Here is an 11,016-nt window from a genome sequence, read left to right as displayed (position 1 = left end):
AAAAAAATCAATTTTAATTTGAATGGTAAAGTGAGCACATAAAATGTAAAAATTATTGGTATACAATTATAATGAAAACATAATAAAAAGGGAAAGTTGATCTAATAGAATGAAAAAGGGATTTTTTTTTTTTGAAATTGTAACTGATGAGAATTTTAAGTGATATGTTCCTTTTAAAAAAAAATATTCTCCCCTTGATTTTCTCCTTTCTAAATAATTGTAATCTTGAAAATCAAACAAATAAAAAAATACATAAATCAAATACATAACAAACTAAAATATTGACATTTTAGATAAATATTAAAAGTGGCTAAGGAAACCTATTAAATGTCAAAATATTGACATTTTGAAAATTTCCCCATAATTAAAGGTACATTATAAAATAAGCAAGTACTGATTTATAACATCTTTTATGTAATTTTAGTAATAATATATATTATTTCATTTGTTCCAATTCATATGACAATGATAAAATTTTAAGAGTCAACTAAATTTTATTTTATTTTTAAAAAGATTGTACCTCTAATATATTTTGTAGTTAAAATATAATAAATGTAGTTAATTAAAGGTACATTATAAAATAAGCAAGTACTGATTTATAACATCTTTTATGTAATTTTAGTAATAATATATATTATTTCATTTGTTCCAATTCATATGACAATGATAAAATTTTAAGAGTCAACTAAATTTTATTTTATTTTTAAAAAGATTGTACCTCTAATATATTTTGTAGTTAAAATATAATAAATGTAGTAGTTAAATTTCAAGAAATATACAAGGTTGAACAAAAGAATTAGATACAAAACATATATTGAAAACACATGATAAATGAAAATCAGAAAACACATGAGATGAGGAAAAGTAAATGGGCCTAAATGAAAGTCTAACATTTCGGCTGAGAGATAAGTAATGGCTGGGTTAATTGTCCAATAATTAAAGGTACAATTATAAAATAAGCAAGTACAATATTATTTAAGCATAAACATTAGGCAAAAATCAAAAATACCCTTGGCAAGGAAGCACACATGTGTCCTTCCTAGTCTCTTATATATAGTAGTAAAGTAATAATAGTAAATCCTAATGAATTTATATATATAAATTTATATTATACATTGAATTTAGATAAATTCGATATTTGAATGTGACATCCTACTGATTGCATTTGCATGCATGTACCTTTCTCTTATTGACATATTTTTGTTTGTCCGAATAGGGTAATGATTTTTACTATTTAAAAAAAAAAGTAAATTAAACATGAAAAATGACTCGAAAAATAATTTATAAAAGAAAAAAGAACAAAAATAGTCCCTTGTGTCTAGAATATGTTTAAAATGATCATGTAAATATAATGTTGAATAGTTTTGTCTATTATATTTATCAAAGTAAATGTTTTTTTATACTAATAAATCCTGATAGTTAGATTTAACGAGAATTACCATAAAACTTAACAAGAGCTCATATTTGGATGTACATTTCTTATATCCTTTTATTTACTATTTTAGTTTATTTATATTACAATTTTTTTCTATTTTATATTTATTACATTTCTAAAATTTGACGTACTATAATTATTTAACGAGTTTGTCAAAAATCTAATTTTAATCTATCATTTTTTATTTGGACCAAATAAATCCTCTAAAATAGAGCAAAACTTAGTTAAATAGCTTATCTACACCAGATTCATTCGATTCAAAATTTTTAACCAATAACCCATAAACAATCGAGATAGATAGTATCGCATGTAGCGTTGTCAATATGGGCTGGCCCACCCCATCCGAGCTAATCCATACAGGCTTTGAAATTTGACGGGTCAGGCCGGGCTAGCCCATTTTCGATGTGGGCCAGAAAATGGCCGGCCCAGCCCACAAGTACGTGGGCTACGGGCTTTGTCGGGCCAATCCTCTTTTCTTAAAAGTATATATATTTTTTTATAATTTTTAAAATTAATTTATAATTTAAAACTATGATCATAAATATCGACAAGACAATATTATATTGGGTAAGTGTTACTACTTGTTAATCAAATCCACAAATAAAATTATCTTTATAATATTTATTAAGTTTGATTTCAAGTAAAAGCATAAATAGCTAAATATAAATATTAACTTAATTGTTTTCCAATGATTATAATAAAACACAAAAACTATGACAATATTGCATAGGCTACGGCCTATGTAGTGATTCCCTAGAAATTTTAGGAAAATTTTATTTTATGTAGTACATATTTTATAAACATAATTTGTATTTAAATTGTAATATTTCAAACTTTAAATATATTTTGAATTTAGACTCTTGTTATTTTTAATAATCTATTTTATTTTTATTTGTCCCACGGGCCGGCCCTATCCATATTTCTCAAGCCCCACAAATCGGCAGATTTATTCAAGTCGGGCTAAAAAACTCTTTTCTTAAATGGGCTCCAAAAATCGTAGCCCAACCCTATCAAATCACGGGTTAGGCCAGGCCGGCCCAACGGGCCTAGCCCATATTGACGGCTCTAATCGCATGACCTCTAAATCAAGTATCGAAACTAGCACAACCCGACTGGATTGAACCCGGTAACCAACTCCGGGTCTAAAACCGGCCGAGTTGTATTTTGTTGCCCCGACCCGACCCTTGACGTTCTCTTCTCCACCATTTTTGTCATTTTCAAGGTCTGCGAATGGTTTTTGAAGAACTGTAAATATTATGAAGGCAAAAAATCGTTCGAGCTAGACGAAGACGAAGACGAAGATGTCAACGGAAATACATTCTTCTTTAATTTCAGAATCACCAGACGAAAACAGTCTGTAAGTGCAAAAAAATCCTCCAATTTATTATACTGATTGTAATTTGTACTTGGAATTTCAAATATATCATATTTTGTTAATTATCTGCTAAGTAAATGCTTTGTAATTTAGTAATTCATCATTTTCTAGCTCAACAACCTAAAAAATCACTAAAATACTTGTACTATTTCATTTTTGGGGATCATATTCGTTTTTTTTAGAAAAATGAAATTAGGGATTTGAACTGGTTGAAAGGGGGACTGTAATTTGGTTGAGGAAACCTTGATTTTGGGAAGTGAAGGGCGTCGTTATGATAGTTTTCCAAGGGGTGACTCGTTGTGTGTCAATTGGCACTCAACAACAATTACTACATATCCAATTATTTTCATGAATGGGTCTGGGGAGGGTAGAGTATATGCAAATTTTATCGCCACCTTGTAGAGATAGAGAGGTTTGTTTTCGAAAGACCTGTGGCTCGAGTGATACATGACAAGGCAGTTTTAAAAAGACACTACAAAGGTAGACAAGGCTTGACAAATAATAGAGAAAAGTGTAATACACCATACATAGTAGACTAGTGCGATAAATGAACACAAGAAACAACACAGTAATTGAAGAATAAGAAACTACGAAACCTTCAATAGAATAGTCTCGTACCTTTTCTAAGCCACATTTCCTCGCAAAAAATTAGGTAGCTTCTGGCATATTAAAGAACTTTTTTTTTATAAAACTCACTGGCCCATAAATCACATTCATCTGAAATGGTAGGAAACTCATATATAATTCGATTCAACACAGACATTAGACAAGTAGTTTTAAGTGCAATGACTACTTACTGAATGCACCTATACGGAGTAAACTCATATATACCTTCTTCTTTTTTTCTAAGAATCAGAAGAAGAGAAACACTACTACTTATATATAGAAAAAGCAATTTCTAAGACAAAACAACTTTCAATTGCAAGCATCACAATCATATAACTTCAGCCCACAAGTTCCCTGCTTGTCAGATCCACATTTTACCAAGCAGTACAATTCCACTGGCATGTAACACAGTTTTTTTTCTTTTGATAAGGTAAAGGTTTATTAACTAAGTACCAAGAAGGTACCAAAACCAAAAGTTACAAATCCACTGGCATGTAACACAGTTTACAACACCAGAACTATTTACATTGCCCAAATCCTCAAAATGACGCAATTCTGTTCCAAAGTTTTGATCTTTTTACTTCCAAGTTAATTTGAGAGATAATGGACAAAAACACGTGAACTATCACTTTTTTCGCGAGTTTCATACTTCAACAATCGGTTGGTCCTCAAGCAAGGAGAATTGTCGTGTGTCAATTGTTCCTCATTGATTAAACAGAGACATAGTAATGAATTTATAGGCTCAACGAACTCTCCCATCTAATAGGTAGTCTTTTGGGTTGAGTTCTCTGATTCAGACTGTAACATTATCCATAAGGGATTCCTAGTGGTTGAAGAGATGGAGTAATAACCTTGGGAGTTGGGATCAAGGCTGGAATCCTTGCAGATGCGACACTAGGTGTACTCCTCCGGCTAATTATACCTTGATGGGTAGAGTTACCCAATACTTGTGTTGATTGAAGATAACATCTACCTAGTATTCATTAAGAAAAAAGATAACCTCTACTTAGTAAACTAATCAAGGTGTGCTCTTGTTGATTCGGAAACAATTTGCAAAGGCGCTATTGTAATTCGTGTTCAACTAACAACAACAACAATATACCTAGTGTAATTCCATTACTTGGGTCTGGGATGGAAAGGGTGGTGTGTATGCAACCTTACCCCTACCTTATGAACTTTCCTTTTAATATATACTTTTTTTTTGACAAATAAATGTAAATTCATTAGCTGGAAATATTGTCGTGTTACACGTTTTGTTCCTATGGAGCCAGTGAATATTTTTCCTGATGAAAAATCTGATATGGGGGATGATACCTCAAAATGAAATTTTATTAATTTGAAATTTTAGAGAAAAAAAAATTATACTTTTCTAAAAATAAATTAATTGTAAGTGCAAACAAGAAAAATAATTTAATTATATCTTTATTTTATAAATTAACAAGCAATTTAGATTTACTATTTATAGTAATGTGGACAATTTATATAAACAAAGTGACTATTTTATTTAAATGAGACCGAAGAGAAGATACCTTAGTGAGCAACGATCTAAGTTTGAACTTCTCTATCTACTTTTTCGGTCGAATTCGTCGTATTAAATTTTTCTAATATAATTTACTTCGCAAACTATTTTTTTTATGACAAGGAAAACCCGCAGCCGCTATCCTATGCAATAGCTCGCAAATCACATAGAAGAGGTAACCTGCACTAGGCAAGCCCGGTGCGACGAGCTCAACCCAGAAGGCAAACCCCTTGCTTTCGCTGGCAAGGGTTTTCGAACTTGAGACCTCCATCATGAAAGTCCCAAGCCCAAACCACTAGGCCACCCCGAAGGGTACTTCGCAAACTATTACCCTAAAGCTAAATTTATCTCGTACACAAATAATTAATAGTCTTTTTACGAAAACAAAAATCTCTAATGATGTCATCAAGAATCCAGAAGATCTTAATTTTTTGATAACTTTAATGATAAACCTTTCACGTATTATATAGTACTGGATTAAATATAATGGAGTAGTTACATTATTAATCTTAATTATTTAAAAAATCTTCAACTTGTACAACCAATTTTAATATGAATATAATTCTTATACAACTAAATTGAACATGTCAATTTAACATTATTTTATTTTTCTTTCGGCAGAGGGGGTACTATTCTGAAAAAATATATATATTAAAGTAATGCAAAAAATACGTAGTGGGTGTATATTTTTATTTTAATCCTCGTAATATTTTGTTAAGCAGATTTAATCTTCAATTTATCGAAATGTGGTATTGGTGGTTTATTTTTAGAAGTATGTTATTATCGAACATGAAGTAATCATACAAGTTTAACATAACATGTTTTGAAACTAAATAAATTGTGAAACATTTAATAATTCTTAAAATTCATGAATATTCCCATGCAAATAAATCAAATATGCATGATTCAAGAAATTAAAGATTAATTATGCTTAGTCAAATGCGGTCACAAAAGTAAAACTAAAATTAAATTTTACCAATAACTCACAACTTGTTTATAAGATGAGTATTATGTATTGCTTCATGACACATTGTATTGTATCATTTTGATATATATATAACTTATATTGGTTTCGTGTTGATAATAAAATTTACATTATTATATGTATAAAAATTAAAAATGTATGATACAATAACAATCAAAACGAATCATTATATTTATAAAGCAAAAATAATGGTACGTTATTATACCATATAATATAACAAATAACAATTAGAGGCGTACGCTTTTAGGATCTCGTTACAATGAATATAATATTATGTTTATGAGAAAATATACAATACAAAAAATTAAATCGCATGTCCAAACAAAACTTTAACTTCATCTCATGATTTCATATTATGATTTCATATCATATCATAATTTCATATTGCATGACCAAACAAGCCCTAAGATATCGAAGGTATTGAAATCGATTGAATGCATTGATTGTATATAATATCATCCAATACTACTAATTTTAATACATACATTTGGCTAATTATAGTAAAAAATTACAATACTAAAAATAGTTGAGAAATTTCCAATATGATAGACTTGAAATTTTTTGAAAGATTGATGCAATAAAAAAAATAGTTTAAAACATCAAAAATGCTACCAATAATCACTTAGAAGAGAGGTGTCGCCCAATTTTTTTTTAAAAGAACAAAATAGATGTAAGATTCAAATTTCTAACATCACTTAGAAAGACATCTGCGCCCAATAATGATTGCATTATATCATATTTTATGTATGTTCACCGGTTATTTTTCAATATAACACTACTATATATATGATCTCGGAAGAGGAGCATAGATTTACGTGAACTCAGGAAATCCCCTTGATACGCCCATGATAACAACCATCCAACAAGTTGTACTAAAATAATAATAATTTAAAGATTTTTATTGCTTTAAATAGCCTAACCAGTCCATTGAAGTATTCCCAAGAACGAACAAAAACACTAATTAATTAAGCTTTTATTCACCATGGAGAAACAGACAAATGGAAAAGCAAGAACAAATGATGAAGAAAAAAATCAAGAATCTCATGAAGCACAAGCAAATATGTGGAAGTTTGTGTTTGGTTTCACAGAAATAGCTGTGATTAAATGTGCCATTGAATTAGGAATTGCTGATTTTTTGGAAAAAATCAAGAACCTATTAGCCTAAATCAACTTTCTATTGCACTTGGTTGTTGTTCCTCTTCCCTCTATTTTCGATTCCTAAGGTTATGATTAATTAGTTTGTAATTTGTTATTCTATCTGTTTCAATTTACGTGACAGTGTTTAGCTATATATACAAGAAATTTGATTTTTTTAAATATTTGTGTGACTGTAATTGAGCATCTCATTATATTAAGGGACTAGTCCACGAAGGATTGTAGTGAAGAGGTTAGTACGCATTCATATTCATGCATCCTTAACTAGAGATCTTATGCTCGATTCCTGAGTATGGAATTCTCTTAGGTAGAAAATGTCTTATCCTACTAATTAACATCGGGAGGAAAAAATTATTGAACTAATGAAATGCTTAAAGTTAAGTTATTTTTAAATAAGGATATGAAGAATTAATTTTAGTTAAGACAGACTAAAAAAAAGTATCAACACTCAAACCTCTTTATAATATCATCATTTGTTTGGAACTTTTTTTTTTTAATAGTGAAATGATTCTATAGAAATTAAATGGTATAGCATAAGATGAAACATCGATTCTAAGGAAAACTTGACAGTTATTGTGAAATATTGTTAGAAAGAGATATGATTGTAGATATTTGTTATAAAAATAATAATGTTAATAATATGTACATATTTTATAGGTTCTTGATCAACCGTGGAATATTCAAGGAGACATCAACCAAAAGCGGCAAAAGTGGCTATGTTCAAACGCCTCTTTCCCGCCTTCTCATTAAAGAAGGCGAGAATAGCATGGCTGCTCTCCTGCTATTTGAAAGCAGCCCTGTGATGTTGGCATCGTGGCACAATCTTAGTGCGCGTATTTCATTAAAGGACAATAGTATGTCCTCCTTTGAAGCAGCTCATGGAAAGGATGTCTGGAAGTACGCGGAAGCTGACCCTAAACACAGTAACCTCTTGAACAATGCAATGGCGTGTGACGCTAGAATAGTAGTATCTACGATTATTGACGGTTGCCCCGAAATATTCGAGGGGGTGAACACGATAGTTGATGTTGGTGGTGGTGATGGAACAACACTTAGATTATTGGTGGAGGCTTTTCCTTGGATTAATGGGATTAATTTTGATCTCCCTCATGTTGCTTCTGTTGCACCTCATGCTATTTGTGTTGTACATGTTGGAGGTGACATGTTTAATTATGTTCCAAAAGCTGATGCTGCCTTCCTCATGGTAATTACTACTTCCGTCTCATATTAGATGGACATCTTCTAAAAAATATATGTTTCATATTACTTGATCTTTACTAATTAATCAGGATAGGATTAATTTATTTTTTTCCATTTTACCCCTACAATTAATATGACCTTTGGAAGTTTAAACAAATTTTGAAGATCCAGATTTTTTTTTCAAGAGGCTAATTAATATAAACAAAGAATACAGTAGTAAAGTTGATCAATCTATTAATAATTTCTTAATTACAATACAAAATAGAAAGTTAATTCCCATCTAATATGGGATGGAGGAAATAGTTATTAATAGTAGTCATTTTAATGGATTGAAGTTGTTTTAATTAAAATATTTGACATTTTAATTATGATGGGAATTAATTTCTTAAATGGAAAAGGGTCAAAATTGCCTCCGAACTATATGAATACGACCATTTATACCTTTCGTTACATTTTGGAATAAAAAATGCCCCTGCTGTTATCCTAAGAGACCACAAATAACCTCAAATTTTTGTTGACGTGGCAAGCCACGTGGGACTAATCCTTCCACTTAAGTGTTGCCAACTAGGATTCACTACAAAAGAATTAGACCTTTAGCGGCAACAACAGTTGCCACAAAAGCCCAGAAAATCGTCACTAAAGGTTTTTAACATTAAATTCTAATTTTGTGTTTTTTTCTTCATTGTTTTTAAAAAACCAAATATGATATCGATTAAGTAGGAGTTTGAAGACACTATATGCTTTATTTTTATATCATATGTAAATATATAAAATGTGCAATGATGCATTATATATATATATATAGTAGGAGATTTGAATCGAGAAGTAATTTTGATTATTTTTCATAATAATATTGGATGTTTTTAATATGGATATTGCAGGTTATTTATTTTAGAAAATTAGGTCGCAATCGAAAATTAATTATCATATTTTTTTGTTGAAAAAATAGGTTTTACTAGCGAATGGTTGTTGGAGCCTTAGTCGCCACTAAAAATCACTCATAACCTTTAGTGGCAATATTTTGGGATTTTGTGGCGACTTTGTCGCTACTAAAAGTCAAATTCTTTTGTAGTGAATCTTAGTTGACAATGCTTAGGTGGAGGGATTAGTCCCATGTGGCTTGCCACGTCACTAAAAAATTGGGGTGTTAACTCTTGAGGGTATTTGTGGTCTCCTGGGATAACTGCGGGGGTATTTTTATTCCCAAATGTAATGTAGGGTATAAGTGGTCTATTTCGCATAGTTCAGGGGCAATTTTGACCCTTTCCGTTCTTAAATAGTTATTCATGTTATGAAAATGACTCAAAAAGTCTTTTTTTTTTAAAATTATTTTGTGGTAAGAAAAGTCTTTCGTGATTTGTCCATTATCCCACAAAATAATTTCTACAGGAAAAGTACTAGAAAATAATATGGAATGGTCCCTTATGTTTTGAGAGTAGGTCTAAAGTTGTCCATTGATATATTTTATATTATCTCTCTTTACAAGTTTCTAATGGACATCCCCTTAAAAAAATAGCTCATCGTTAAGGGATTTTCAATAAAGCATGTCGGAAACATTATTAACGAGCCAATTTCAAACGAATTTCATAAAAAAAGATATTGTTTAAGGGATTCCCGATGAATTGTCTGTTAAAAACATTTTCAAAAATTCGCTTTAGTTAAATAGTATTTTTGCATAACTTCATGTATATATGTTGAAGTGATTGTATTGGTGGGAAATTATCTCTATTTCTATTAACCTTACACAAATTTCTGACGAAAATCTTAAAAGAGATTTTTGATTGAAACAACAAACAACAACAATAATAGCAAACCCTCTCCAATCCCATAGCTAGAGTCTAGGGAGGGTAAAGTGTACACATACTTAACTCATATCTCGTAGAGGTAAATAGACCATTTCCAAAAGACTCTTGACTCGGATTTTTAATTAAAGTCTATCGTAATTGTTTCTAATAAGCTGATTTTTGAGGGAGTTTGTCAGAAAATCTATTATTTTTAATTTATTTTTCTAGGAAGTATTTCTTATATTCAATTTTGTTGTTAATTTTCATAACCTCATGTATATTGTTGTATATATTGTGTATATTAGTGGGTTTTACATGATTGGAGTGATGAAGAATGCATACAAATATTAACAAAGTGTAGAGAAGCAATTCCACAAGACAATGGGAAAGTGATAATAGTGGAAGCAATAATTGGTGGAAAAGAAGAAAGTATTATAAGAGGATCAAATAATGAGAAGCTCAAAGATGTTGGTTTAATGTTGGATATGGTGATGATGGCTCACACAAGCAATGGGAAAGAGAGAACTTCTAAAGAATGGGCTTATGTTTTGAATGAAGCTGGATTTGGTAGACACACTATTAGTCATATTAATGCTGTTCAATCTGTTATTCAAGCTTATCCTTCTTGATTTTTACGGTGTTCGGAGACGGATTCAGAATGTAAACTCTATTGGTTTATCTTTAAGGTTCTTAGTAAGCATTGAACACACATGTTGTTTTTTTTAATATTATGAATTCTAATCTACTATTTGTTGCAACAACATATATAGTGTACTGATCTCATAAGCATTGGACCCGCATGTTGTATTCTTATTTTATGAATTTAATCTATACAATTTCTAGCATGAAATTTGTTGTATTTTTCAACTTATGAATTCAAGCATATTATTATTATACTAGATATTTGGTGTCCGTGCCAGCACGTGCCCAATATATGTTACTATTTTTTCCCTCAAT

General features: G+C 30.2%; 1 pseudogene; it reads left to right on the top strand.

The window, feature by feature from the left end:
• The first annotated feature begins 6,875 nt into the window (after nt 1-6,875).
• LOC102579449 (3'-hydroxy-N-methyl-(S)-coclaurine 4'-O-methyltransferase 2-like) lies at nt 6,876-10,785 on the top strand (annotated as a pseudogene).
• The last annotated feature ends 231 nt before the right edge of the window (nt 10,786-11,016 follow it).

This window comes from Solanum tuberosum, unplaced genomic scaffold, assembly GCF_000226075.1.
Source record: "Solanum tuberosum cultivar DM 1-3 516 R44 unplaced genomic scaffold, SolTub_3.0 scf00155, whole genome shotgun sequence".
In the NCBI taxonomy this organism is placed as follows: domain Eukaryota; kingdom Viridiplantae; phylum Streptophyta; class Magnoliopsida; order Solanales; family Solanaceae; genus Solanum; species Solanum tuberosum.
The sequence above is the reverse complement of the archived record's forward strand: the minus strand, read 5'-3'. Positions and strand labels throughout refer to the sequence as shown.